Source organism: Mustela nigripes, chromosome 2 (assembly GCF_022355385.1).
Source record: "Mustela nigripes isolate SB6536 chromosome 2, MUSNIG.SB6536, whole genome shotgun sequence".
NCBI classification, from domain to species: domain Eukaryota; kingdom Metazoa; phylum Chordata; class Mammalia; order Carnivora; family Mustelidae; genus Mustela; species Mustela nigripes.
Window position 1 is genome coordinate 218,761,780 of NC_081558.1, and position 27,566 is coordinate 218,789,345.

The 27,566-nt window shown below is 55.8% G+C and overlaps 1 protein-coding gene across 16 annotated transcripts in view; it reads left to right on the plus strand.

The window, feature by feature from the left end:
* The window catches only part of PCBP3 (poly(rC) binding protein 3), a 249,670-nt gene that overhangs the window by 192,080 nt on the left and 30,024 nt on the right, over nt 1–27,566 (plus strand). The window lies entirely within an intron of this gene.

Genomic DNA, 27,566 nt, shown 5'->3' on the forward strand with positions numbered 1-27,566 from the left:
CCCCCCCCCCCCCCCCCGCAGCTTATTGCCATTGGTGGGAAGGAGAGCTGTTGTCTCTGCAAGTCAATCCGACCTTCTAGCAAGTGTTATGGGTGTTATTTTCCCTTACGTACTGGAGGAGCAGGTAGTTTTTTTCCCCCAGAAATAACGTAGACAGAGCAATGCAGAGGCAATGGCTGCGTCCCTTTGTACTGCTCGGAAAAGTGTCCTAACAGAGTCCGAGGTGCGGTGCTCCGAACTCGCCCGCACGGTCCCACACTGTACGTGCCTTCTCTTTCCTGCCGACCCGGGAAGAGAACACACGGCAGGTGGGGGGGTCTGTGCTTCGGCCTTGACTCACCTGGAAACCAAAAGGGCTGCTCTGGCATTGGGCCTGGCCGGCCTGCCGTGCTTGGTTCGCCCAGGCCGCGGGCCGTCTCTTTGAGGCTCCCGCTCTGCCTAGGAAGGCGGACACCCACCACCAAGAAGCAAGGAAGCCTCAGGAAGATTTGGGGTCCCGCACATCCCATAGCTGGAACCTCTGAAAGCACGTCTTCGTTCTGGCTGAGGTGGGGGCTTCAGAGGTTGGGGCACTAGGGGGCCAGCAGGCCAGCAGGGCCGTCCTTGGGCAGAACTGGTGTGTGTGGGGAGCCTGGTGGGGAGCACCGGCTTGCCTTCTCCCCGAGCACCGGCGGCATGATTTTACTGAATCGCACTTCTCGGAGAGGGTCCTAGACCGCCATCGCCATCACCTGAGAATTCTCCAGGAGAGGCAGGTTCTCCGCTGCCCCCGGCCCTCTGTCAGAACCCTGGGCGAGCCCGGTCATGATTTGCCAAACCCTCCGGTGATGCTGACGTCCACAACGGTGTGGGAGCCCCTGGTGCCGATCACACTGGAGTGAGTGTGTGGACGGTGGTCACGCATGACCAGTGCCGTGAGTGTGTGGTCGGGGGCACATCCTCTCTGAGCACGCGTCGGGCTCCAGAGCACAGAGGTCTGGTGGGCACCAGACCCACCTGTGGGGAGCCCCTTGGTGTGGTTTCGTGTTTTATACGGTGTGCAGGTCAGTCCTGACCGTGCTGGAGTCTTACAGCCTGTCTTGCCTGTCGTGTCCAGCATCTCCAGGGGGGCTGGCTGGGGGCCAGAGAGACAGAGCACCGCCAGCAGCTCAGCCGGCTGTGCACACCATCTCCCTGCCAGGGGCCCCTCCCCGAGCAGGCGGCCCCCACACTAACTTGTGGAGGGGCAGGGAAACCCCCAGAAGAACCCAGGAGGGGAAAAGAAAATGGTGTGTGACTGTGTGTGTGGAGCGCACTGCGGGGTGCAGGAAATGAGGAGTTCGTGGTGGGGCCAGAGCCGTGGGGAGGTGGGCTCGGTTTGCCTTAATGACAGTGGCATTTGAGTCCATAGGAATGGAGAGGCTGTTGGTGCGCGCTGCTGGGTTCGTTAGCTGTCTGTGCAAGAGAGGCCGAGTTCAGGCTTCACCCACCCAACCCCAGTAACAAGCTAACGGTAACTATAGAAGATCCGTAGAACATGTATGTCGGGTTTTCCAGAACAGTCCTTTCCAGGCAAGGGCACCCTCAGCACAGTGCACACCCCGATTGGCGCCCGCGGAGGGACCGTGCTCACATGCCTGCTCCTCCCGGCGGCCAGGGGACAGTGGCGGCTCGGGAAAGGTGACCGCCCAGGATGGGAGCCACAGGCGCGGAGAAATGACCCTGCGGGTCTTAGGAAAGGCAGACCGGGCCCACCGAGTGCCCGGGACCGCTGCGTCTGGGGGAGGCCCACCTGGAGGGCAGTGAGGTCTGGGCTGGCCACGCCCAGCAGGCGTCTGTGCGGACAGACCCCGCGGCTTTCCCTCCGGGGTCCGTCTCCCCACAGACGTGTGCACGGTGTCCCCACGGTGCCAGCTGTCAGGACGGTGGGCTCTGTGTGGATGGGAAGCGAGTGGGTTGTCCTGCACGGAGACCCATCGGGTGACGACGGCCAGGCTCCTGGCAGGGCCCACGTCTCCACACGGATATGCGCGTGACACACTGACTTTGTTCCTCAGCCCCAAACTGGAGAAGGGCCAGTGTGGGTGCCCACGTTCGCGGCGGGAGTCCCAGAGAGAACCCGACTGTCGCTCTCAGCAGCACAGACGGCTCTCGGGAGCGCGGCTCTGAGTGCGGGAAGCTGGACACGAGAGTGTGGGGATTGTATCAGGTTGAAGAACAGTGGAAGGCACCGTGGGGACAGCGGCCAGCCATGCGGGGTGGGCCACTGGGTCTGTAGGACAGGGCAGAGGCGCCTCTCCCAGGTCTGGAATGTTCCATGTCGTGACCAGCGATCAGATGGGTGAGTGCATTTTCAGATGCCCGGGAATTACGCCCATGTGCTAGAATCCAGTCCCAGAGCACACGCAGTGTGATATTTATGCAAACCGAAGAGGCAGTGTGTGTCCGCAGATGCTCAGGAAAGGGTCGCATGAGAGCCGCTCCCCCTCGGGGGCCGGGGCGTGCAGGCGGGCTCTGTTCCTCTGGCCGCAGAGCCCCTGGGGCCTGCTCTGTCGCGCCCCTCACACCTCGGCTGGCCCAGCTCTGCTGGCATTTCCTTGCCTTGGTGTTTTGTTCTTTTTACTGGTTTTGAAAGGGAGTCCGCTGCTGTTAGAATCAAATCTTCAAAAAGCCGCTGGCCTGGTGACCAGGAGTTGTGTATCTTTGACTTTCTGAGCTCTCCCTCGGGCTGGCGTGGAGGACGGAGGACGCAGGGCCGGGAGGCGTTCCTGCCGACCTGCCCCCCGCTGTGTCCACGGCACTGCCTCGGGAGCAGCCGCCTGGTCCCTGGGCAACGCCAGCGCCCTCTCCTCCTGCCCCTCCCCGTCCTATGACCCCCAGGTGTGCAGAGACCGCGGCAGAGCGGGAAGGAAGCCCGGGGCCGCATGTCCTGTGAGGGGCCCGTGTGGGCCGGGTCGGCCGTGTGGGCCGGGTCGGCCGTGTGGGCCAGCTCAGACCCTCCCCGCCACCAAATGTCAGGCTCTCGGCAGCAGAGTCCCCGCTTAACAAAGCCCCTGTGACACAAGCCCGCGACTGGACAGCCCGCTCTCGCTGCTCCAGAGGTCCGGCTGTGCACGGATTCATACACCTGCCTTTGCGCGTTGGCAAGTAGGTCAGAGGTCGTCAGTGTCCACGTCGTTCCCTGGCACACCCTGAAATCAAAGCAAACCAAGCCTGGGGCACGAAGTCAAAGCCGCGGGCAGCTGTAGGTTGGCAGGATTAAGGGGCCATCAGGGATTGAAGCCCGGGGATCAACGCTCAGCAGCAGCAGCGTCAGCTCGGGGGGGGGGGGGGGCACCCATGGTCAGTGAGGTCACGGGCTCGGGGAGGTCGGTGAGGTCACGGGCTCGGGGAGGTCGGTGAGGTCACGGGCTCGGGGAGGTTGTGGCCGGCCGGCCCCTGCTGAGGCTGCACCGGGCTCCCACACCAGGCCACAACCACTCAGATGCCCAAGGGGCATTTCAACTCCCCCTTCGGTCCCCGGGGGTGAGTCTGGCACGGGGAGGGACCACCCCAGCGGTCGGGCCCTGCTCAGGCTCCCTCTGGCGTGACCCTTGGTTGGCTCCCGCTGTGTGGGACACGTTTCCAGGTAATACTCCTTCCTCGGCTCCGCAGAGAGCCCGTGTGGGCAGGTCCACCCCTGCCCCCGCTGTCTCCTGACCCATCCCCTGCCTGCCCTCCAGGCTTTCCAGGACACTCAGGGGCCCTCCTGGGCAGGCAGCTCACCTGGCGGGGGACACAGGCTGGAGGCTCCGGTGGCCAGACCACGGTGGGAGCGCGTGTGCCCCGCACAGCCTGCCCCCTACGTCCTAGGCTGCCCGCCGCATGTGCCCCCCGCATCATCGAAGATGCCTCCAGGTCAGCGGTGCCAGGTTCAGGGTCCGAGTCACGCTGTGCACAGGATTTCAGTCTGGCTTCCTGTAGGTTTTAGTCATACTTTAAACTTGAATTTTTTGTCTTTTTCGTTTTTTCTCTAAGTTGCCTTGCTTTTTCCCCGAAGCTACTCTTGTTTAATGCTTAGTTCTTTGCTGTGGTCCCTTCATCCCACGGGGCTCGTCTGCTCCCGGCGCCCGGTGTCCCTGCGCCGCCGCCCTTCCTGTGCCTCTGCGCTGACCCGTGCTGTCCTGTGGGCGGTGTTGTCTCCCCTCCCCCACCGGCGTTTCTGCCCTTCGTGTGGGAAGGGTCTTTGTGCTTTTAGTGGCGTCACTTCTTTTTTCAGAATTATTCTATTTTTAGCAGATGTCACTTGTCGTGTTACAACTGTGTTATTATCAAAATATGAAGACATTGACGGGGCACCGGGTGGGTCAGTCGGTTAAGCTCAGGTCATGGTCTCGGTCCTGGGATCCAGTCCGCGTCGGGCTCCCTGCTCCGCGGGGAGCCTGCTTCTCCCTCTCCCTCTGCCGCTCCCCCTGCTTCTGCTCGTCTCCCTCTCTCTTTCTCTCTCTCTGTCTCATTAATAAGCTTTTTTTAAAACTTTAAAAAAATACTCAGACATTGAACGAAATGACGTACTCCACTAACAACAGCTTACTTTTCCACATAGTCAAGAGTGATGTGTGATTTTGCCTGTGCTGTTGGGTGAATTCTCTAACAGCGTCGGTCCGTGTGTCCCGGAGGCCGGCCGGCGGGGCCCCAGGGGCCTCAGGGCTAGCGCGGGGCAGTGTGGGCCCACTCGGGCCCCACAGACTCGCTGCCTGTTGCACGGGCAGCTGCACGAGGACGGGCTGGGCCGGGGACAGCTGTCATCTGGCTGCACAGTTCTGGGCCCTGAGGTGACGAGGCTGCTCCTCCGGGCCCCGGGCCCTTCTGCTGCACACCTGTGAGCGAGGGCAAGCCGCTCGCGGCTGCTGGCCTCCGGGTCCCGTGTGTGTGCCATACGGTTGGTGATTCTGTTTGCGGGGCTCTCCCGTCTCCGAGCCTGCGAGCTCCCTAGTCCTCTTCGGAATGAGCAGCCGGCCCTCACAATAAGGGAACCCTTCACCGGTGCACCCCACGAAGACACCTACTGAGGAAAGGGGCTCTGGATGGCTCTTGGCAGAGCGGGTGCCCCACCCTGGGCTGGGCGGTGGGCTTGACCCCCTCGGCGACAAAGATCCTTCTCTCCGTGGGGCGTGAGAGCCCAGGCTGCAGAGGGGGCTCCGAACACCTCCTCTGGGGTTTGTTCCTGTGCCTCTGTGGATGCCTCCCGTGCCCTCCCTGCCAGCCGTTCTGCCTCACCCCTGCGCCCCGGAGCAGGGCTTTGGACTGAGCGAGGGCTGACCCTAACTGGCTCCGAAGGAAGAGGGGCAACCCCGAGGGGCCCTCCAAGGCCGCACGGTGACCTCCCCTCCCCCCGGGATGCTGTGGGCGACGGCGAGGTGCACTGCTGGCTCCCGTCCACAGAGCCTCAGACCTGGCAGAGGAGGGGGTCCCTGGCTCCCCGGCCTCTGTTGTATTTACCTAATGTTCTTCCCAGGTTCTCAGTTTCCTCGGTCTGACTTACCACTTTATTACAATAAAAGCTGGAATTAGGAGCTCCGTGTCCTGCCTTCTCCCCAGTCAAAAATGGTCACGAGGACACAGACGTGAGTTTGGGGGGATACATGATCTTTCCCGGAGGTGTTTCGGCTTCTCCTTGTCACACCGGCTGGGGGGCTTTGTCGGTGGTCTTTCGAGGGCTGGGCGCCCCAGGCTCTGTCTCGCCCACCCTCGCCGTGAGCTGCAGAGTCTGCCCTGCGGGGCTGGGGGGACGGGCCTGCCCCCGGGAGAGCCTGGGTCAGCGGCAGGCATCACTGGTTCCTGTTTGCGCGGTTGTGCGCCGCCTCCTCGGATTGTACGTCGGGAACGGAATTCCTTCTGCTAAGTACGCACTCTCCAAGAGTAGCCCTCGCTCGGGTATCGTGTTGGTCGTCTTGTGTCGCTGCCCTGCTTGTTAATACTTGGTCAGAATACGAGAATTTCTAGCTCGTCAGAGGCACGTGGAGCCCCTCCCGGGTGGGCCAGCAGAGTTGTGGGGACAGGGGCTCAGCCTCCAGCGGCCTCGTGCTCACCGGCTCTGGGAAGTGGGGTCTGGGTTGTGTGGGAGGGTCTGCTGGGCTCCCGTCCCACGGTGACTGCGGTCGCACTTTGCTCACCACGGAGGACACCCGCGGCCGTCGGGCGCGCTTGCTAGCCACCTGCGCTGTGCCCACATTTCCGTGAGTAGCACGGATGTGACTTCCGAACGGAGCCCCGCGTGAGCACACGAGCTGCACAGATCTTCTGCCCCACGGGGGCCGCTGTCCTCTCTGGTCGGTCAACAAACCATGACTCCGACATCCTGTCAGCCCTGGTGGAGCTGTCCGTGTCCGCAGCCCTGTCCTCCCCGCTCGTGTGGGCGGTGTCTTGTGCGCTCGTCTCGGTGACGACCACAGCCCCGAGTTTATTGCGGGGTGCGGCTCCGGTCTCGTATCCCCTCGCGAGGGCAGTGGAGCTGGTGTGCGTGTTGGGGCCCCACGCTCTGCTCCCCGAGTGTCTGTGTGCCCAGACTCTGTCGTGTCCTGACGGCCTGCCTGTCACCTCCTGTGCCCCCACCTCACGGGCAGACTTTCTCGGAATAGGACTCGTCACTTCGTTCTCTTTCTTAGGGAAAGTCTTGGCTGCTCTCGGCCTGATGAATTTTTCACCTTCATTGTGACACCAGCTTGTCTGTAGAACTGAGTCTGCGAATCAACCTGGGGAGAGTGAACATCTTACTTATTCCGCGTTGAGTCTGTTAGGTCGTCTTTAATTTCTGATGATAACATTTTACAGACTTCTCCATAGAGTTTTCACACGCCTTTGTTTGGATGTATCCTGGTACTTTTATGTTCCTGTAAATGGTATCTTTTTAAAATTCATTTTCTAGCTTTTGCTGGTAGCCACTGTGTTACACTCACCCACGCCTTCTTAGTTATTCGTAGGTTATTCTGGGCCTCGTGTGCCCTTCAGGGTGTGGTGGCTCCACCTTGCCGGCCTCTTGCAGTGTCACTGGGCACATGCTGGAGGAGGCCTGCCTACCTCCGGGGTCTCTGAAGTTCGGGACATGCAGACCCACCGTGGGGTAACGCAGGCAGCTGTGCCGTGTGCGCGCAGGTCACAAGGCCAGTTACTAACCCCGGTGCCTGGATCATCGCGCTGCATCATCCTCTGCCCCCAAAGCCCCCCAACCGGCCCGGGGCGTCTCCACCGCTGCGCTGTGCTCCTGCCGGCTCCTTGCGATGTGCCGGGTGGGACGCCCCATCACTACCGTACCTCAGGAGTCGGGTCAGGTGCCGGCATCAGGTCGCCATCCTGAGAGTGGACGGGGAGTGGGTGGTGTCGGGAAGCACAGCTCTGTCCTCGCTGCTGTCCGGTGGCCGAGTCCCAGGACATCAGGAAGGGGGTGCTGTTCCTTGACTGGCACCTACAGAATGTGGGTCCACAGGCCCCTCGGGTGGGTGGTCCGTATGTGTCTCTGTCTTTCTCCTGGCCTCTCTGGGCCTGATGTGTCCAGGCCTGCTTCTCCCTGTGGTCTCAGACATCTGCCAGAGACCGGCTGGGTGGTGTCCCTGACCAGGCCAGGGCAGGAAGGGGGGATGTCCCCTGCTGGCCTACTGCAGCAGGAGTACAGGGCCGTTCCCCAGCCTCTGCCCCGCTCACATCTCCTGGACCCTGAGGCCATAAGAAGCTGTCCCTTCCTCCCTCCAGAAGAGGAACTTTGGGATCTCTAAGCAATCTGCAGCATTTATCTAGAGGGTGAGGTGCGGATTGAATGTTGATTTTCAATCTTTTGGGTTGGCGGCTGTCTCCGTCCATAGGCCAGCTTCTTCTCCGAGCCGAGAGCTCCTCAAGGACTGTGCTGCTGTCCTGCACCCTGCCCAGCACCTGGGGAGAATGCAGTGTCCGGTTGCATGTCGCTGCTGAGGTGGCCCTCCCGCTGTGGCCCCAGGATCTATGGGAAGGGAAAGCGTGCAGACAGACTGAGCACGGGCACTGGACACACAGAAGCCAGGGCTCTGTCACCGTTGGCCTTGGGGAGGGTCAAGGTCGCACGCATCTTGTCACTGCAGGATGGGTGGGGGTGCCAGAGACAGCACCAGACATGGGTCTCAGGAGTCCTGCCCTGTCCCCACAGCAAAGAGGTTCTAAATCTTGAGGGGTGCCCTTGAAATAATGACTGGAGCGTTTGTAAGAGCTACACCCCAAGGTCGGCTGTACTCTGGGCCCAAAGGGAAGCCTGAGGGACCTCGACAGCCCTGGATGAAACCCACACAGCATGCGCGCGAGAGAAGCTTTGCAGCGTCCTAGACGTGAGGCCAACACGCGGTGGCCTCCAGAGCAAGGGGGCGGGTGCGCAGACTCTCCAGCCCCATCCCGTGTGTCCACCTGGACACCTGAGCGATGAGCCTACGGGCCGCGTGGAATGCTCACCGATTCGGGGTTGCGTAAGCGCTGACCGTCTTCGGATGCAGAACGCTGACTGTGACTGGCAAGAGCATGACATTCCTGGGTGCCCCCGCCCCTCTGGCCTCGAGGCCGTCCACTGCATGGTGAGCCTCTCGAGGAGCACGAAGCGGCTAATAGGCTCTGTCGGTTTCTGCTGTCCTGGCCTCCCGCAGCCTAACGGGGCACTGAGCTGTTAAACACGATAAATCAAGCCTGCGCTCGTCCCTCGAGGTCCCTTCCATGGTCCCCTGCCCCCAGACAGCTGAGGCCCTGGGTGGAGCCCCAGACAGAGCACCGCTAACGGGGCCACAGCAGGGCTGGCGGCTCGCCTGGCGTCCCTGCGGCCGCGTGGGCTCAGCTGGAGGTGTGCCGGCCCGGCCCGGGGCTGCTCCCTTCCTGGGTAAGGGGCCACGGGTTGGGAGGGCGCGGGGGGAGTGCGCCGAGCGAGCCTGGCTGCTGTCGTGAGCCCCGCAGACAGAGGCACAACTCCTGCTACTGTGTGCCCGCAGCCGCTTCCTCTCCCTGAAGGGACCAGCCTTGCTCGGGCCGGCGCGCGCCGCTGCCGACTGCCGCACTCCTCCCTTCGCGCCTCAAGCACCCGGCGGGGCTTCTCTGTTTGCCCAGCATGAAAACTGTCTAGTGGTCCGGCACGGGGGCTCCGGGGCCAGCTTGTCTTTCACTGTCGTGTACCTGCTTTTCTCGTAAAAGAGGTGGGAACGGCCCCCTAGCGTGGGCCCAGGGTGGGTCTGCAGAGTAAAAGCGCAGGACACGGGTCTCGTCCCCACCCCTGCTGCTGTCACAGCTGTACGCTTCGTTAGCACCGCACTTCAGACTTTATGTATTCGTTTGAAACGGAGAGTGTGTGAGTGCGCACGAGTGGGGGTAGGGGCAGGGGGGGGCAGCAGGCTCCCCGCGAGCAGGGAGCCTGATGCGGGACTCGATCCCAGGACCCTGGGACCATGACCTGAGCCGAAGGCAGCGGCTTAACCCACTGAGCCACCCAGGCGCCCCTGACAGTATTAATTTTACTAGAATTCTATTGATTTGAATATTCTTTCCAGAAAAAAATGATTAAAAGTTTACCAGAATTTCTCTCGGCAGCACTGATTATGAACAGATTTTGCCAGTTCCGCGACGAGTGCTTGGGCGGCTGAGTCAGTTAAGTGTCCGACTCTTGGTTCCAGCTCAGGTCACGGTCTTGGGGTCGCGTGACTGAGCCCCACGAGGGGTTCCGTGCTCCCTGCCAGCGCAGTCTGCTTGTCCCTCTCCTTCCTGCCCTGCCCGTCGCCCCGCTCCTGCACAGTCTCTGTTGTCCAGATAAATGAGTAAAATCTTTTTTTAAAAAATGGAATAAAATATGCCTACCAACTAACTACGCTCAATGGTGAGAGACTAATGCTTCCCCCACATCGTTAGCAAAACAAGGGTGTCTGCTCTCGCGGCTCTGTCCGGCATGTGCTGCCAGCTCTGGCCAGCTCAGGCGGGAAACAGAAATGACAGGCAGACGGACTGGGAAGGAAGAAATAAACCTGTCTTCTGTTTGCAGATGACATGATTGCCTGCGTCGAAAATTCCATTAGGTCCACAAGAAACTCCTGGAACCACTAAGCAGGTTCACCTGTTTAGGAATGAAAGGTCGGCATAGCAAAGTCAGTACTGTTCTGCAGACGCCAGACCCAGTACCGTTTACGGGAGCTCCAAAAAGTTCCATGCTTGCTCCGGCTCTGACAAGGTGCGCACGGGACTCTGTGTGCTGAGAACTACGGAGTGTCGGTGAGAGAATCGAGGAGGAGCAAGTCAGAGACGTCGCGTTCCCACGTCGGGGCGCCCGCGTGGCGAAGACGGTGATGTCTCCCAGACAGGTCTGTAGGTTTATGCTGTTCCTGTCAAAGTCCCAGTGGGAGTGTTTATAGATAGAAACAAGATGATGTTCTGTGAAAACAAAAAGGAACTAGTTAACCCAAGACTACTTTGAAGAACAGTCAAGTTGGAGTGACTTTAGGACACGGTAACGGTATAGTAATCAAGATGTGCAGGTGGCGGGCACCTGGGGGCTCGCTAAGCCTCTGCCTTCGGCTCAGGTCATGATCCAAGGGTCCTGGGACCGAGCCCCACATGGCTCCCTGCTCCGCGGAGAGCATGCTTCTCCCTCTCCCACTCCCCCTGCTCGTGTTCCCTCTCTCGCTGTGTCTCTCTGTCAAATTAAAAAAAAAAAAATCTTCAAAAAACAAAAACGATGTGGAGGTGATGGGCAGACAGGCACATCCGTAGATGGAACTCACCAAGGGCCAGGGTGCGCCCTCATGGGCGTGAGCGATGATAATAAAGCTCTTTAGTACACAAAGGGTAGTCTTCTCAAGAAATGGCATTGAAGCTATTGGATATGTCTATGTAAACACTAAAACGAACCCAAAACAAACAAAAAAAACAAAAACCCCTCGACTTAAACATCATAGCTTATGCAACAGTTAGCTCAAAATGGCAAAGATCTGAATGCAAAACGTGAAACTACTCTTTAGGAGAAAATATAGGAGAAAGAGTCACATCCGTAAAAGATAAAATTCAGCCATTGACCTTTGTCACAGTTAAAGCCGTTTGCTTTGTGAATGACTCTGTCGAGATGCGAGCAGACAAATCAGGAGCTCAGAGGAAATCTGTGTAAAACACGTTCCAGCAAAGCGTGTGAGTCCCCACGGTACGGGGAGCACTTCAGCCTCACGGCAACAAAGCGAGCTGTCCGGTCGCAAAATGCCAGGGGACGCAGGCACGTTTCCAAACAGGGTGAGTGGATGAGAAGTGAGCCCATGAAGCTTCGAGGGGCAGCAGGCGAAACCCCAACGAGGTACCACGACTGCCAGTGAAAGCGGCTCGAGTGAAAACGCCCCCAGCCCAGGTTCAGGCGAGAACACAGGGCGGCGGGGCTGTCTGCCGGCGGGCAGGGGCCAACGGCGTGTCCGTTTCATTTCGGGGTCGTCGGACACCGCACGCGCCATCCAGCAGTCACACTTCTGGACGGCCACACGGACGCGTGAGCACTGTGGTTCCAGCTGCCTGATCTGTGATCGACCGAACCCAGAAGCAGTGCAGACGTCCTCGGCGAAGGGCCTGGCTGGACTGATTCGTACAGAGCTCTTGGAATGACAGACGGTAGTGGCTGCCTGGGGTTGCAGAGAGCACCGGGGCTCCGGGGCTCCTGCTTTGGGAGTGGTCCGAGAAACCCCGCGTGAGGGAAGGTCTCACAGGCCTGGGCGTGTGCGTGTGCGTGCCCCCCCCCCCGACAGCTGCATACGGTTCACAGCACCTTCCCAGGGCGGCTGTTGTGGCAGCGCGTGGGAGTGACGGAGGGACGCACAGAAGCCTCGTGCCGTTCTTGCGGCCACCATGGATCCAAGATCACTTCGGGATCGCACACACGCGTCTCTACATCAGATTGACAGTTACTCGGTCTGCAAAAGGACTGTGTAAACAGATCAAATGCAAGTGAGAGATGATCAGAATGTCCTAAAAGAAACAGTGGAACCTACGTGCAGTCGACAGACACACGGACTGCACCGGCGAGGACAGAAGTCGTGTCACGTGAGCGCTAATCAGAAGGCCGCTGGAGAGGCGGCAGTAGTGCCAGGCCAGGTGGGCTCAGGACACGGAGCGTCACCAGGGGTAATGAGGACATCGTGTCAGCGTACAGTGACCCACTCCCCAGCGGCCTGCCAGCCCAATGTGTGTGTGCTGAGTAACAGGGCCCCCAGGACTCGAAACCAAGACTGACAGAATGGAAAGGCGCAGAGACAGAGCTGTAGTGAGACTCGGAGACTCCGAGTCCACCCTGTCGGGCACGGCGGGACAGGCGGACGGACGGAACGTCAGCGCGGGCAGAGACAACGAGCTGGCCCGGTCAGCTGGGTCTCGGTGGCCCGGACAGGATACCGCCCCCCCCAGCAGCCGGAGGCCACACATCTCCATGTGCACGCAGACGTTCGCAAGGGGGACCATATTCTGTGGAAAACATAAAGGACTAACGAGTTTAAAACAACTGAAAGCCTGTATTTTCTGAGCAGAGCAGAAAAAAACTAGAAATCAGTAACCAAAGGTAACTAGAATTCTTCCAAATACTTAAAAATCAAAACATACAACCTCTCAGTAATGTGCTGGTCGGGAAGGGAGTGCCCAGGGAAGTTGCAAAATATCTTGAACTGAAAGAAATATTTGTATTTATCAGAACTCGTCGGACACAAGTAGGTGAGGACCTCCAGAGAGATCTGTAGCCTGAACTGCCCACGCGAGGAAGATCTCCAGACAGTAAGGTCCCGCCTTCAGAAACGAGAAGAAACGAACACGAATGAGAAAAAGCAAGCAGGAGGGAAGAGCTTGCAGGCGGGCCGACCCCGGAGAAGGGCAGGGCGGCCCCGAGCTCCAGGAACTCGGAAGCGGGGAGGCGCTTGTTCGTTCTGTCTCCCAGGGAGGGCTCCTCCGGGGCGTCTCTGCATGCTTCCGTTAGCCTTAACGAGTGTCGCCTCCACCCTCCAGCGGGAGCTGCAGGCTTACAGATCGGGGGGAGCCTGGGCTGAGGGGACAGACAGGGGACGGGTCCCCCGACACCCCCACGCCCTTCACCGCCTGGCCCACAGCAGGCCCTCGGTGACCACGTGAACGAGTGAAGAGGGAGGGCCTGCGAGGTCGTTGGATGTTTCGCGAGTGTCCACGCTTGGAAATCATGGAATTCTGGTTTCAGAATGTCCTGTGGGACCACGGAGACGGACCTGGGCTCAGGGCTCAGCGTTCGTGTTCACCCGAACTTTGAGTAGCTGCTGAATTCACGCTGCCCTCTCGGAGGTCTGGGATGGTGCTAGGAACTGGGGGCTCCGTGTCGAGTGAAGAGGGTAAAGCATCCCCTGCCCGCAGGGTGACAGCCCCCAGCCGGTCGGGGAAGACAGAGCCCAGGAGAGACCGGGTGCAGGCAGAGGACTGGCTGGGAGCACCCTCGGCGGAAGGCCCCGGCAGCGGGCACACTCAGCCTGTCCCGGGAAAGCAGGCAGCGGGGCCGGGGTCTGGCAGCAGAGCCCTTGCAGCAGTGCTGTGGGAGGGAAGGAGCCCGGGCGGAATGACACGGATGACGGGACGATGCCTGCGAGTTTCGGGAAGGAGATGGCGGCCTGATTTGAGGTTCTGGAAGTGACGCGGCCAGCCGGTGACCACAACGTGACCGTCAGGAGGCCGTGTCCTCTGCTCACTGTGTCCAGAACCAGTGTCCTCTCCCTGCCCTGGGAGAACCAGTGCAGAGTCTGTGCCTCCCAGGGCACGTGGGACGGGCCCTGCACAGGAGGCCTTGGGCTCCACCGTTATGGGGAGGGCTGGGGGTCCTTCTTCCTTTCTGTGATATCTGGGGGGACAGTTGCATCACCACCACAGACCGGGGCAAAGAGATAGACACCATGTGGAGTTCTCAGAGTCATGGGTACATTCCCTGTGCCCCCAAACACGCCATCCACACCCAGGGTCCCTAAGCTCTGTGGAAAGGGACGGCACACGACACCTGCTGGCCAGGCCCCGTCTCCCAGCACAGCCAAAGCTGAGTTGACCTTAGAGATTCTCAAGAGGTGTGTCTGCCGTATCGCCTGCTTGCCCAGGACCACCCAGCTGGTGAGGCGGGCACCGGGGAACGGGCCGCATGTGTGCGCGTGTGAGGGCAGGTGTACACAAGTAAACGGGTACGTGTGTGCAGTGAGTGTCCGTGAGTGGTGGGTGTGTGGGTGTGAGTGTGTGGACGGATGTGTTGTGAGAGTGAGTAGGTGTGTGGGTGAGTGTGTGTGTAGGTGAGGGCGTGAGCGGGGACGCGGTGAAGGAATGAGGGGCGGCTCTCACTCAGCATCGAAGCCAGGGACTCGGTCCAAGGACTTTCCGCCAAAAGGAGCCGCTGAGCTGTTGCTCGGACGCCTTTCACGAGTCCCATCTCCTCACAGTGTCCGAAGAGGTCTTTTGTTGGAATTATCTGATATCGGCTCGCTTTCTCTTCTGTGAATGGAGCGTTGCCTGGTACGGTCTCAGGTCAAAGCAGCTGCTTTTTTTTCTTTTAATTAAATTCTGTATTTGCGGTAACTTGATTCCCGCGCCGTTGTAAGGACTCACCCAGAGGGATTCCGCGCCCCTTTCCTCAGTTTCCCCAGTGCCAGGATGTCGGTGCCGATGCAGAACCTCGCACCCCCCCCCAACGTATCCCCAGGCTGCCCCCCCAGAGCCACAGGTGTCGCCCTCCTGTTCCTACCCCGTCCTCCACCCTGGAGACGGACAGTCTGTTCTCTGCTCCTGCAACCGTCGTGTCCAGACTGTTGCGTAAGGGAATCCCACAGTGTGTGACCTTGGGGGATGGGCTGACTCCCCTCAGCCCGATTCTCTGGGGGTTCATCCGGGCTACCGAGTGCATTGTCACCTCTTCTGCTTTTTGGCCGAGGACTTCTTTCGCGGTCACAGCTGTACACGTCCCCTGTCCCTGTGACTGGTTAAGCAGTCGCGGGTTGAAGGTGCTTCTAGTTGGGGGCAGTTAAAACGAAGAAAGCTGCGGTGAAAATCACATACAGGTTTTTCTGAGGGCGTAGATTTTCATTTCTCTGAATGAATGCGCATGTTTCGTTTTTAAGACACCGCGAGACTGTTCTCCGGGGCGGCTGCACCTGCTAGGTTCCCGCCAGCCGAGTGTGGGACCCGCTTCTGCGCATCCTTGCCAGAGTGTGGGGTGGCCGCGGTTTTCCCTCGTAGCCGTCCTCACGGGTGTGTGCTGGAGCCGCATGTGGCCCGAGGCGCGTCTCCCTGAGGGGTGACAGCGTCCGGCACCGTCTCAGGGGCTCATTTGCCATCTATATATATATATATATATATATATATATAGATCTTTGGTGTAATAACCATATTTGTTGCCCATTTGCTAATTGGATTGTTCAGTTTTTTACTGTTGAGTCTGACCATTCTTTATATGTTTTAGAAATTAGCTCTTTGTCAGAAATGTGGTTTGTAAATACTTTCTTCCAGTCTGTGGCTTATCTTTTCATCCTCTAAACATGATTTTTTGCAAAGCAAGGTTTTTTACTCCTAAAACATTTGATTTACCAGTTTTTCCTTTTGAACAATGTGCTTTTAGTATCAATCCAAGAATTCTGCCCTGTTCTGGATCTTTAGAATTTATTTCCTTTTTTCCCCCCAGAAATTTTATAGTTTTACATTTTATGTAAGTTGATAATCCATTTTGAGTTAATTTTTATATAAGATAGGAGGTTTAAGTCAAAGTTATATCTTTGCCCATGGACGTCCAATTGCCCAGCACCATTTGTTGAAAATGTCATCTTTCCTGCATTGAACAGCATTCACGTCTTTGGCAAAAATCATTTGGGCATATTTATGTGGGTCCATTTCTGGGTTCTCTGGGTTCTGTTCCATTGATCTGTGTGTCTCTCCCTCTGCCAGTATCACACAGTCTTGATTACAGTAGCTGTTTAGTGAGTCTTAAAATTGGGGAGACTGATTCCTTTGACTTTTTCTTTCTTTTTCAAATTTGTTTTAGCTATTCTAGTTCCTTTGCTTTTTCATATAAATTTTGCAATAATCTTATCTATATCAGTAAATTTATTGCTAGATTTTGATAGGAATTATGTTAAAACTGTGTATCAACTTGGAGAGTTGACATCTTTTTACTGTAATAAATCACAGTTCATGAACATGGTATATCTGCCCATTTATTTAGATTTTTTATTTCTTTCATAAACACTTTGTGGCTTTATCATGTAAGTGCTATACATGTTTTGTTAGGTTTATACCTAAGTATTTCATGTCATCTGCAAGGAGGGACAGTTTTGTTTCTTTCCATCAGGGTACCTATTATCTCCTTTCCTGCCGTGTCGTACTGGCTAGAGCTCCAACGTCACATTGAGTCACGGTGGAGAGAGGAGATGTCCTTGTCGTGTTCCTTATCTTCAGCGGGAACAGGGTTCAGCCCTGAGTGTGATGTTAGATTGGGGGGGGGGGGGGGGCTGTTGTAAAGCTCTTTATCAAGTTGAGGAAGTTCCCTTCCACTCCTACTTTTTCCTTGAGAGTTTTTGTCATGAATGGGTGTTGACTTTCGTCAGATGCTGTTATGCATGCATTGACATGCTCGTGCAACATTCTTCCTTAGTCTGTTAATGTAAGTGCTTACATTAATTGATTTTCAAAGAGTAAACCAGCCTTGCATCGCTAGAAGAATAGTCATAGTTTATAATTCTTGTATTTTGCTAAATTCTATTTACTAACATTTTAAAAGGATTTTTACACCTATATTCTTAAGGGCACAGTTTTTGTTTTTTTTCTTTCGAACACTTTGATTTTTGTTTTAAGGTAATACTAGCTTCATAAAATGAATTACAAAGTGTTTCTTTTTTTCTTCTATTTTCTGAAGGAGAGTCTGTGGAATTGGTGTTAATTCTTCTTAAAACTGTTGGTAGAATTCTCCATTGAAGCCATCTGGGTCTGGAGATTTTTTTCTTTTTTGAGTTTTTAAAATTTTGAGTTTCCGTGATACTAATAGAAGGCTATTCAAATTATCTATTTCATATTGGATGAGTTGGGGTAGTTTGTTTTTTGCGGAAATAGTCAGGTTGTCTATGTCAGGTCATTTGTGTAGACTTGTTCTTAGCCTCCTCACCCCTCTGAGCTGCAAGGCTCTTTGTGATAGCGCCGTGTCATTCCCCACATTAAAATTTTGTCTGACCTTTTTTCTTTGTCAGTCTTTGTATTACCTTGTCAATCTTAGGGATCTTTTCAAGGAATCAGATCTTGATCTTATTTGATTTTCTCTAGTTTTTCTGTTTCTAACTCCATTTTATTTATTTATTTATTCATTCATTCATTTTGTATTTTTAGAGATGGGGAGCAGGGGCAGAAGGAGAGGAGAGACTCTTCAGCAGGCTCCACGCCCAGAGTGGAGGCCTGTATCGGGCTCCATAACTGATGGAGCCACCTAGGCGCCCCCGTTGCTAATTTCAGTGATTGTTCCTATGTCCCTCCTTCTGTTTGCTTGTATTCATTTTGTTCTTCTTTTTCTAAAGTCTTAAAATTAGAACTTAGATTACTGATTTGAGACTTTCTTTTTTCTGGTGTATGTATTTTGTACTATACTTTCCTGTAGGCACTGCTTCAGTTTTTGGTATGTTGTATTTTTCTTTTCATTTTCATTCAGGTCAATGTGGGTTTTTTTTGTTTGTTTTGTTTTGTTTTGTTTTTAAAGATTTTATTTATTTATTTGTAAGAGAGAGAGAGAGTGAGAGCGAGCACAGGCAGACAGAGTGGAAGGCAGAGTCAGAGGGAGAAGCAGGCTCCCTGCGGAGCAAGTAGCCTGATGTGGGACTCGATCCCAGAACGCTGGGATCATGACCTGAGCCGAAGGCAGCTGCTTAACCAACTGAGCCACCCAGGCGTCCCAATGTGTTTTTTTTTTTTTTTTTTTTTTTAAAATAAGCCTGGAGATTTCCCCTTTTTCCCAAGGATTGTTTGGATGTGTGTTGTTTTAGTTTCCAAGTGCTTGGAGATTTTCCTGTTATCTTTCTGTTACTAATTTCTAGTTTGATTCAGTTGTGATCAGAAAACATGCTGTATGATTTTGATCATTTTAAACACTGAGGTTTGTTTGATGGTGAAGGAGACGGTTGTTAGCATATATTCTCTGGGTGCTGGAAAAGAACGTGTATTCTTCTGTTGCCAGATGTAACATTAGATAACTGTTGGCTGCTAGGTCCTATTGACTGATGGTGGTGTGAGTTCTTCCATATCCCTGCTGGGTTTATGCCTGATTCTTTCAGTTGTTGAGATACAGTATTGAAATCTTCAGCATCATTGTGGATATGTGTATTTTTCCTTTCACTTTTATCAGTTTTTGCTTCACAGATTTCACAGACCTCTTGTTTGATTCATACACATTTAGGATTGCTATTGCTTCCTCATCGGTTGATCCTCTTGCCATTATACAATGTCCCTATCTGTATCTGATAATTTTCAATGCTTTGAAGTTTATTTTTTAATTGGAGTATAATTTATATACAATATCTTATTAGATTCAGGTATATGTAATAGCTTCAATATTTAATTAGATTAATAGGTTTAATTTTTTTAGACTTCATATTTTTGTATATTACAAGATTATCCCCATGATATGTCTAATTGCTATCTGTCACCGTGCTGTTATTACATACTGCTGAGCACAGTCCCTATGCTATACTTTGCATCCCCATGACTTATTCATTTTATGACTGGAAGAAGGTACCTCTTACTCCCCTTTACCTGCTTGGGTCCCCCCACCAACCTCTCCCCTCTCTGGTAGCCAACAGTTTGTTTCCTGTATGTATGAATTTATTTCTGTATTGTTTTATTCGTTTTGTTTTTTAGATTCCACATATATGAGAAATCATACAACATTTGTTTCTCTCTGATTTATTTCACTTAGCATAATACTCTGAAGGTCCATATATATTGTCACAGATGACAGGCTTTCATTCTTTCTTATTGCTGAGTAATAGCCCATGGTGTATGTAAACTGCATTTTTTTGTCCATTTATCCATTGGGGGATGCTTGCGCTGCTTCTACCTCTTGGTTATTGTAAACAGTGCTGCCGTGAATGGTGGGAGGTGCATATATGTCTTTGGATTGGTGTTTTCATTTTCTTTGGATAAATACCTAGAAGAATTATTGGATCATATGATATTTCTATTTTTAATTTTTGAGGAACCTGCACACTGTTTTCCACAGTGGCTGCCCCAGTTTGCATTCCCACCGGCAGTGCACAAGGTTCCTTTCTCTCCACACCCTCACCAGTACTTCCTATCATCTGATATTAATATAACCACTCCTGATTTCTTTTGGTTAATAGTTGCATGATACATTTTTTTCTATGATTTTTTTCAATATACTTACATTGTTCTATTGGAAGTGAGTTTCTTGTAGACAGCATACGGTTGAGTCACGTTTCTTAATCTGCTCTGCCATTGTCTGTTTTTTAATTGGTGAATTTAGACTATTTACATTTAGTATAATTATTGGGACGTTAGGGCTTAAATTTGCCATTTTATTTTTTTCCTGTTTGTTCCGTTTTTTGTGTTCTTCCTGCCATCCAGTGGGTTAATGAATATTTTTTTAGAATTCTATTTTGGGGGGTGCCTGGGTGGCTCAGTGGGTTAAAGTCTCTGCCTTTGGCTCAGGTCATGATCCTGGGTTCCTGGGACTGAGCCTCGCATCCGGCTCTCTGCTCAGCGGAGAGCCTTCTTCCTCCTCTCCCTCTGCCTGCTTTTCTGCCTACTTGTGATCTCTGTCAAATAAATAAATAAAATCTTTAAAAAAAATTCTATTTTGGTTTATTGATAGTATTTTTGAGTATACCTCTTGTGTAGCCTGTTACATATTACTATAGATATTATATGTACAATTTATGAATTCAACTAGTGTTGACATTTTACCAGTGTGAGAGAAAGTAGAGACTTTAACTCCCTTTATGATTCCTTGCCCTCCCCCATGCATAATGTAATTTTTGTAAATATTCCCTCAGCATGCTGTTAGAATCACGTCAGGCAGTACGATAATCTTTGCTTCAACCATTAAACATGATCTAGAAAACCCAAGAGGAGAATGAAAGCCTGTTGAACATATTAATGTCTTTGTTGCTGTGTTCTTCCTTCCTTCTTGGTTTGAGGTTCCTTTCATTTCCACGTGGAGAACCTCCTTTAGAACCGCTCTTGTGGAGTCATCCTGTGGACAACTTAGAACCACTCTTGTGGAGTCACTCTAGACAACTAACGCTTCGTTTTCCTTCCTCTTACGATATCTCAATTTCTCCTTCATTCCTGAGGGACATTTTCACAGGGCATGTTGTTCCAGGTTGACATTTCTTTCCTTTTAACCACTTAAAGCTATTGTTCCACTTCCGTCTGAACTGAGGCTTCTAAGGAAGTCCACTGTCATCAAATTGTTTTTCTCTTTTAAGTGCAGTGACGTTTCTCCACCACATCACCCCGCGGACCACTGGTGTGCTAGTCTGCCTGTTCCTCTCAACATTCAGCATCTTCCTGTGTTTCCTTTGAATGCGACACCTGGAGGTCTCCCCGTCTCCCGGGAAAGGCGCCCCTGCTCCGTCATGCCGGCACGGAAGTCCTGCTGCACCGTTAGACGCCACAGTTCGGAACACAGACGCTGGGGTGGGCTGGCTGGGCCCCGCTTCCCGCAGGCCCTTGGGCACCTCTTTTACTGTGTAAAGCGTCAGTCCTTCCATCTATAAAGTGGGGCCATGTGGTACCCACACCTCCCAGTTAAAAGGGGAAGTCAAGACATCAAGAGATGCCAACCACCGAGGGTAGGTCCAACCAGAGGAGGGCTCTGGGGGCCATCAGGCTAGAGCTCCCCACATGGGGAGGCCATCCTTGCTCATCAGCAGTGCCCACGCGGCTGCTGGCTTCCAGCATAATCCACGCGGACAGCAGCAGGCAGGCTATGCGGCTGCACAGAGCTGGTCTCCAGGGGCCCGCGGCGAGCATTCTTGGGCAGCTCTCACCACAGATACTTGCTCCACAACAGCATCCCCCTGTGCTGACTGGGCCTCTGGCGTCCTGTGTCATGTCACCTGTCCGCCAGCCCTCCTGAGTGCCGTCTCTGCTGTCTATACAGGTCCCCCATGGAAGCTGACTTCTTGAAGCCGTCCTGAATTTAAAGTGAAACTCAAAAGATTACATCTTCTGTTTGCACAGAATCTGCCCGTAATGGCTATCACGTGTGCATAACAGCGGACTCTGGCTTCCTGAATGTTCCTTCCTGGGTCTGCTGCATCTTTGGAGATGGAGAGAGAGCTGGCAGGGAAACTCAGAGGCCCTGAAGGTGGCTGAGGGCAGAGAGGGGCCGCTTGTCCAGGGCAAGCCCCCCTGGGCTGCCTGGGGCTGCCGGACAGACACCAGCACCTTCTGCATGTGTTTCCTTTGACTAGCGAGAAGTCAGCAAGTGACACAGAGCTGGGGTGTACTTGGCCTTGTTGGGACTTTCCCCTCCACCTCCCTCCTGATGCCTCCCTTGCAAAGATGAGGCCCAGATATGAATGTGGGGACCTGAGCGTCCGGCTTCCCGCAAGCTCAACTCAGAGGGCCCCTCCAGCTTCAGACTGGCTTCGCGGGATCTGAGCAGCCGAAGATCTGATTGTTAGCACGGACCTGCCCAGTAGTCCCAGCGGGGACCCCATCTGCTCACCCAGTGTCACGGCAGCCCCTCCCTCTGACCTCCCAGTGCCCCTGGCCGCCTTCTTCTCCATCCCCAGCCCAGACCCTGTGTTGGTACCGAGAGACCTGGCACTCTGCCACTGGCCTCACAACCAAGAGCAGTCGGGTGCCAGGCTCCCCCAGAGCGCATGGGGCGGTGCTCTGACCACAGCTGCAGATATACGGCCGTACCTGCCGCTCGGCCTTGGGAGGGGAGAGCAGGTGAGCCCCTGGAGATGTGGCCTAGACGAGGAGGATTACACCTCCCGGTGCTCCCCTTCGTCCCCCAGGTCCCCTCCAGCCTGGCACGGGGGCAAAGACCTGTGAAGTGGGGCGCTCTTACAAGCAAATGCACGTGGGAAGGCTGCTGACGCCCTGCCTAGGAGGGAGCCCGGCTCCAACCACAGCGCCCACTTGCCCTGGAAACGCTCCATGCAGAGCAGCAGTTTCCACACAGTCTGGCCACAGGACCTGGCCCGTCAGGCCTCAACCCGTGACCCACGCCAGGATAGCCAGAGCCCTTCCTCAGGACGTTGTGGGTGGCAACTGTCTGTCCCCAACACATATGTCAGGGACCTTTGCAGTGGCCTCGTTCTCAGGCTTCCTCTGTGCATCAAGGCCTCTCCCTCCCGTTCTTGTTCCCACAGCCTGGCCTCACCCTGCGCCTTCCCTTACTGCTGGTCTCCGGCTTCCCGCCGCACTGCCGGACGACCTGGGACCGCCCAGCAGCCGGGCCGCGCGGAGCAGCCGGAGATGCACTGGGACGCTGTGTGGCGGGGGGCGGGTCAGACCTGCACTGTCGCCTTACGGACCCAGCTGACCCGCGCAGGGCCTCGTACCCCAGCCCTGTGCCCCCACACAGGACAGATGGGGCAGCTGGGCCGGAAGAGGGGCTCTGTCCACAGGCTCTGTCCACGGGCTCCTAGGAGGCCGCACATCCACGTCCCGGGCAACCAGGTCTGACTGAGGCCGAGGAGCATCCGCCGTAGGAGCCGCAGAGAGAAAGACTTGCCGGGGTCAGCAGGGGCCCGTGCTCGCCCTGCTCGCTGGCACCTCCTGGGCCTAGACTCAGAAGTGACGGCGGTGCACCTGCAGGGTGTGGACCTTGAAATCAGTCTCAGAACCATAAACCGCGTGTTCAGGAAGTGAAGGATCTGGTTTTTTCAATGGGGACATGGAAGACATGACCAAGACCGAGACGGAGTTTCTAGAGTGAAAACGCGAGTCTCAGGTGAAAAGTACATCGGGTGGGATTAGCAGAGCTTGGGAGTCGCAGAGCGGAAGGTTTTAAACTTCAGGATGGAAACAAAAGCTATGAAATGAGAAGACAAGAGGCAGGAGAACGTGAACGAGCCTTGGGGAGCTCGGCTCAACTTCCGGCAGCGAACAGACGGGGTTTGGGGGCCCTGGGAGTGGGGGAGGTGCAGGGTAAAAAGTGCGTTTGAGAAACAACGGCCTCGATTTTCCAAGGCCACAAATCTAAGAAGCTCAATGAGCACAAAGTGTCCTGAGGAAACTGCAACAAAGCACAGGCTGAGTAAGTGGTTCAAAGCCACGGATTAAGAGAAAATCCTTTACACGCGCTGTGGGAAAGGACACGGTTCAGATAGTGGAACAGGAGAACGCAGCAGGCTTCTCCCTGCCCGTAGCGTGGGTGAGGGGGCAGGGGCAGCCGCAGAGGCAGGAGGTCAGGGGGCAGCAGCAAGAGGTCAGAGGGCAACAGCAGAGGCAGGAGGTCAGGGGGCAGCAACACTGGCGAGGAGTCAGAGGGCAGCAGCAGGGGCGAGGGGTCCCGGAACACGTCTCTCGGGGACCCAAAGAGAGCCCTGCTGACCTGGAGTTCTGTGCCAGGTGAGACTCGTCCATCGCTGAGGTGAGCAGACCTGTCAGACCCACGGGAACAGCCTCCATCACCAGCAGACTTGTCGTGCACACATTATTCCGGGAAGCTCTTCAGGTAGAAGAAATCGGAGAGCGATCAGGACGCTGCCTGCACACGGCGGGGTGAGCGTCCCATGGGTACGAAGAGACGTGTTTTCTGGTCCGCGACATCCCTCTAGAGGATGATTGTTTACGTCAGAAATAAGACTGTTGGTTCATAACTCAGGAGAACAGAAGTGCGCCACAGTGCAGAGGCCAAGAGGGGAAACAGAGGCACGGTTAGCGCCATGTCAGGTGCTCCCCCACGGCGCTAAGTGACAGACCACTCACACCGTACGGTGACGGGTGCAGGGTGTGTGCGGAGCAGCCCCAAGGTAACAAAACGAGGGTCATAACTGATAAGCGGACGAAGGAGGTAAAGTGAAATCCGGAAAGGGTGCGGTTCACGCAAAAGGTGGCAGAGGAGAAACCGACAGGAATGGGGGACTGAAGACCAGACGGTAAAGTAAGAAACAAGCAGGAGCACGACAGATCCCAGCTCCACCGCGTCCGCAGTCGCCATCAAAGGTCGGAACCTCCCAGTGAAAGGGCAGAGATCGTGAACGAGATAAACAGGCGAGGTTCAGCCGTGTGCTGCCGACAGGAAACTCACTCGAAATCTAAAGACAGGTTCAAGGTAGAAGCCGGAAGGAGATACGCCACACCAGCACCGTCAGAAGAAAGCCGGGTCACGCGCTGAGGCCGCAGCCAGCCGTGAGGCTGGTCTCACGGTGACGAGGGAGTCTGTTGGTCCCTGGGCCGGAGGCAACAGCGCGGTGGTCGCGTGCTGACGACAGACCTTGCAGCGCAGGCCGCAGGCCCTCCTGGCGCCCTGGGGACCCGACGGGACCGCAGAGGACCAACGCTGGTACCATCCGGGCCGTGAGAGCCTCCACCCCGGCACGGAGCGCGCGCTTACCAGGACCGACCACAGTGTGGCCGCAGGCGCACCTCCGGACATGGGATGCCCCTGAGGTGTCGCCAGCTACGTTCTCTAACCATCAGAGAACCAGCAGGAGAAAGAGATCCAGAAAACCTCCAAGTGTCTGAAAATTCAGTAACACGCTACACACTACATAGTATCCCATGAACCAAAAGAGAAATAAAAATTTGTTGGTGTTTTGAAATGAGTCAGAAAGAGGACAGATAATCAGAATTAGTGAGACGCAATAAAGCCGTATGTTGAGGGTTTTATAGAACAAAAGAAGTAAGAAACTAGAGAAGAACTAATTAACTCTGCATCCGTGAATTGGGGTTTGCTGATGAAGGTGCTGGGGGCCACAGAGGGGAGCCTCTGCACCCCCGGGTTTGGGCCTGAAGCTGGAAGGCCGGATTGCAGAGATGGACGGACGGACAGGCGGCTGGGAGGGCTGTCGGGGTCGGAAGTGCTGCGGTTGCTCGCGGTGGCTGCGGCGGCTGCGGCGGTTGGGCACAGGCTGCGTTCCAGCCGAGGCACGTTTGTGGACGGTGTCGGCACAGGGCCACGCGGCGGGCTGCCTCAGGCCCTGCAAGGGACCGTGCCTGTGTCTCCTCTCCCTCCCACCGAGCGAGTTACAAATATGTTCAGTTCCCAGCACTTCGGAGAACGGGAGGTGGGGTCCTTGCTGGCGCGGGAGATCTGCCTTCTGGAGCACCAAGTGTGGGGAGGAGTGAGTCACAGAGATTTTTTCTGACCACGTCCCATCAGCTTGGCTCTGGGTGCATGTGACCCCAAGTGCTGCTTCTGGGCTCTGCTGCAGGGGTGGGTCCAAGGTGGGAGTAAGCCCCGATACTCTTCGGGGTCGCCCCCGATGAACACCTCTGTCCCAGAGCCCAGAGGACGGACCACATGCTCCTGAGATTGTGCTCCCCGGGGGAGCCCATAGCCCGGTGCTCCTCGGTGGCTGCCACAGGGTAGGTTCTTCAAGGTCAAGGGCACTGAGTCGCAGGTGACCTTCACCACCACGCAGGGCCACTCCTTGTCCCCAGCAGTCTACAGAGGGCGCTGTGCTACTCACCCTCGGCCGCGTGATGAAGGCCGGCCTCTGTGGCAGCTCGCTGGCCTGTGTGACTGATGGCGGCCGACAGCCTGGACCCTGAAGCTCCCTGGCACTCGCTGACCCACTTTCTCCGCTGTGGCTGGAAACACTGACGTAACCGCAGCCTCGGGGCCCTGCTGCCCCCACAGGAGGAGATGTTTCTAATTAAACAGGAGGCCTGACATCCCAGCGTGCCCAGCGCCCAGTCCGCTCCGCTGGTGCTGGGACCTCCACTTGCCGCCGGGTGTCTGTGCGGGAGGGAGCGCGGTGAACTCCGTGCCACGCCAATCCCTTGGGCTCCAATGTCTCCTCTCCGGGCCAGGCTTCCAGTCCAGAGTGCCCTCTTCCGGCCAGACCTGCTGGCGTGGCCACACGGCCCGCACTGTCGCGCAGGACGGCGCCCGGGACCAGGGCTCTCTGCTGTGCTCATCCCTGCTCAGCCACCAGGCACATGGGGACACTTGTTCAAGTCTCGGCGCGGCTGGCAAGTGTCTTCTTTCCAGTATGAATAGCCATGGGTGGCCGGTGGCTCCCATGCTGGCCGGTGGAGACAGACCATGGTAATATGCAAGGGTGGTTTTCAAAACTTGCCTTTGCCAGGTCTCAGAGCTTCCTGTCAGAATCCTGGCTCTTCGGAAGCATCGTCTGATCGTCCGCTGACGGTCCGTGGGGAACGTTGTCACGTGCGCGTGTCTGTTGGTGCAGAAACGCGTCCGCAGCCGCCATCTGTGCGCGCCCTCCACCACCAACAGAGAGTGAGAATGGGCGGTCTCTGGGCTTCGTGTGTGGATTCTCCCTGAAGCATATTTTTCAGCAGGAATATTTTGATGAGGAAGAAGATGGAGTTTTGCCCCCCAAAACCTAGAAGGTTAAAGCAGAATCTTGCGTTTTTAACTTGTGCTCTCTCGTGTGTGTGGATGAAGCCTCCATCTTTACAGGCCCCATCGAAGGGCTGGTGTCCTGAGCCCCAGGCAGGGGCACACACAGGTTTCACTGTTGTGGGGCCGTATGTGGGGCGCGCTAGCCGAGTGGCCGGGAAGCTCTCCTTCTTTCGTGGCCAGGCCGCCCACTACCTTTCAGGTGTGCCCATGAGCGGGTGTGTGCAGGTACGGGAGGCCTGTGGCGCTCTTTGCTCCGTGGGATCCACCGGGTTTCCCCCCTTGGGAACCCCAGGGCCCCAGGTCATGTGGAATCGCCCCCAGCCAGACCTCCTTCCCTCCCTGTCCCCCCAGCAGCACCCTGCTGTCAGACCCTGTGACCACTGCCCCATGGCCTGCCCAACCCCTCCAGGACTGGCCACGCCCTGCTCCCATGGGGGTCACTCACGCCCCGTGTCCCACCCCCCATTCCTCTCCTCTCTGACCCTGGTGGACCCCGGCACCCAGGAGCTTCCCTGCACCCCGAGACATTCCCACGCGCCCGGCAGGTGGCTCTCCAGCTCCCATTGGCTGCCCTGACCGCTGGCACTCCCAGGATGGCCACCCAAACAGCCACCCCTGACCCGTGTTGCCTGCAGAGTGAAACACGCCTTCCCAGGCCTGGAGTCAGGTCCGGTGCCCCCACGGAGCCTCCCACATCGGGGCCTCCCGGAGACTCCGGTTCTGCAGACCTCTCCATCCGGACCCCCCATGTGCTCTGAGCCTCTCCTGGTCCTCCCTCTCCTCTTGCTGCACCCTGAGCCCTGGTCCCACCTGACTCTCACTTCTAATCCTCACGGGGGCCTGTCTTGGGGGCCGCCCTGTACACTGTGGTGGGGGACCTGTCCCTCAGGACCCAGCTGGGAGGAGAACCTGGACCCTCCCCAGAAGGGACTCCAGTCAGGACAGTCCAGTCCCTCTTCCCATGGGCCTGGTGGGTCTAACGCTCTGTCGTTGTGCTTGGCCTGTAAATCATAAAGGGAAGCCTTAATTTTGTTTGGTGGGCTGAGTGCTGGACCCA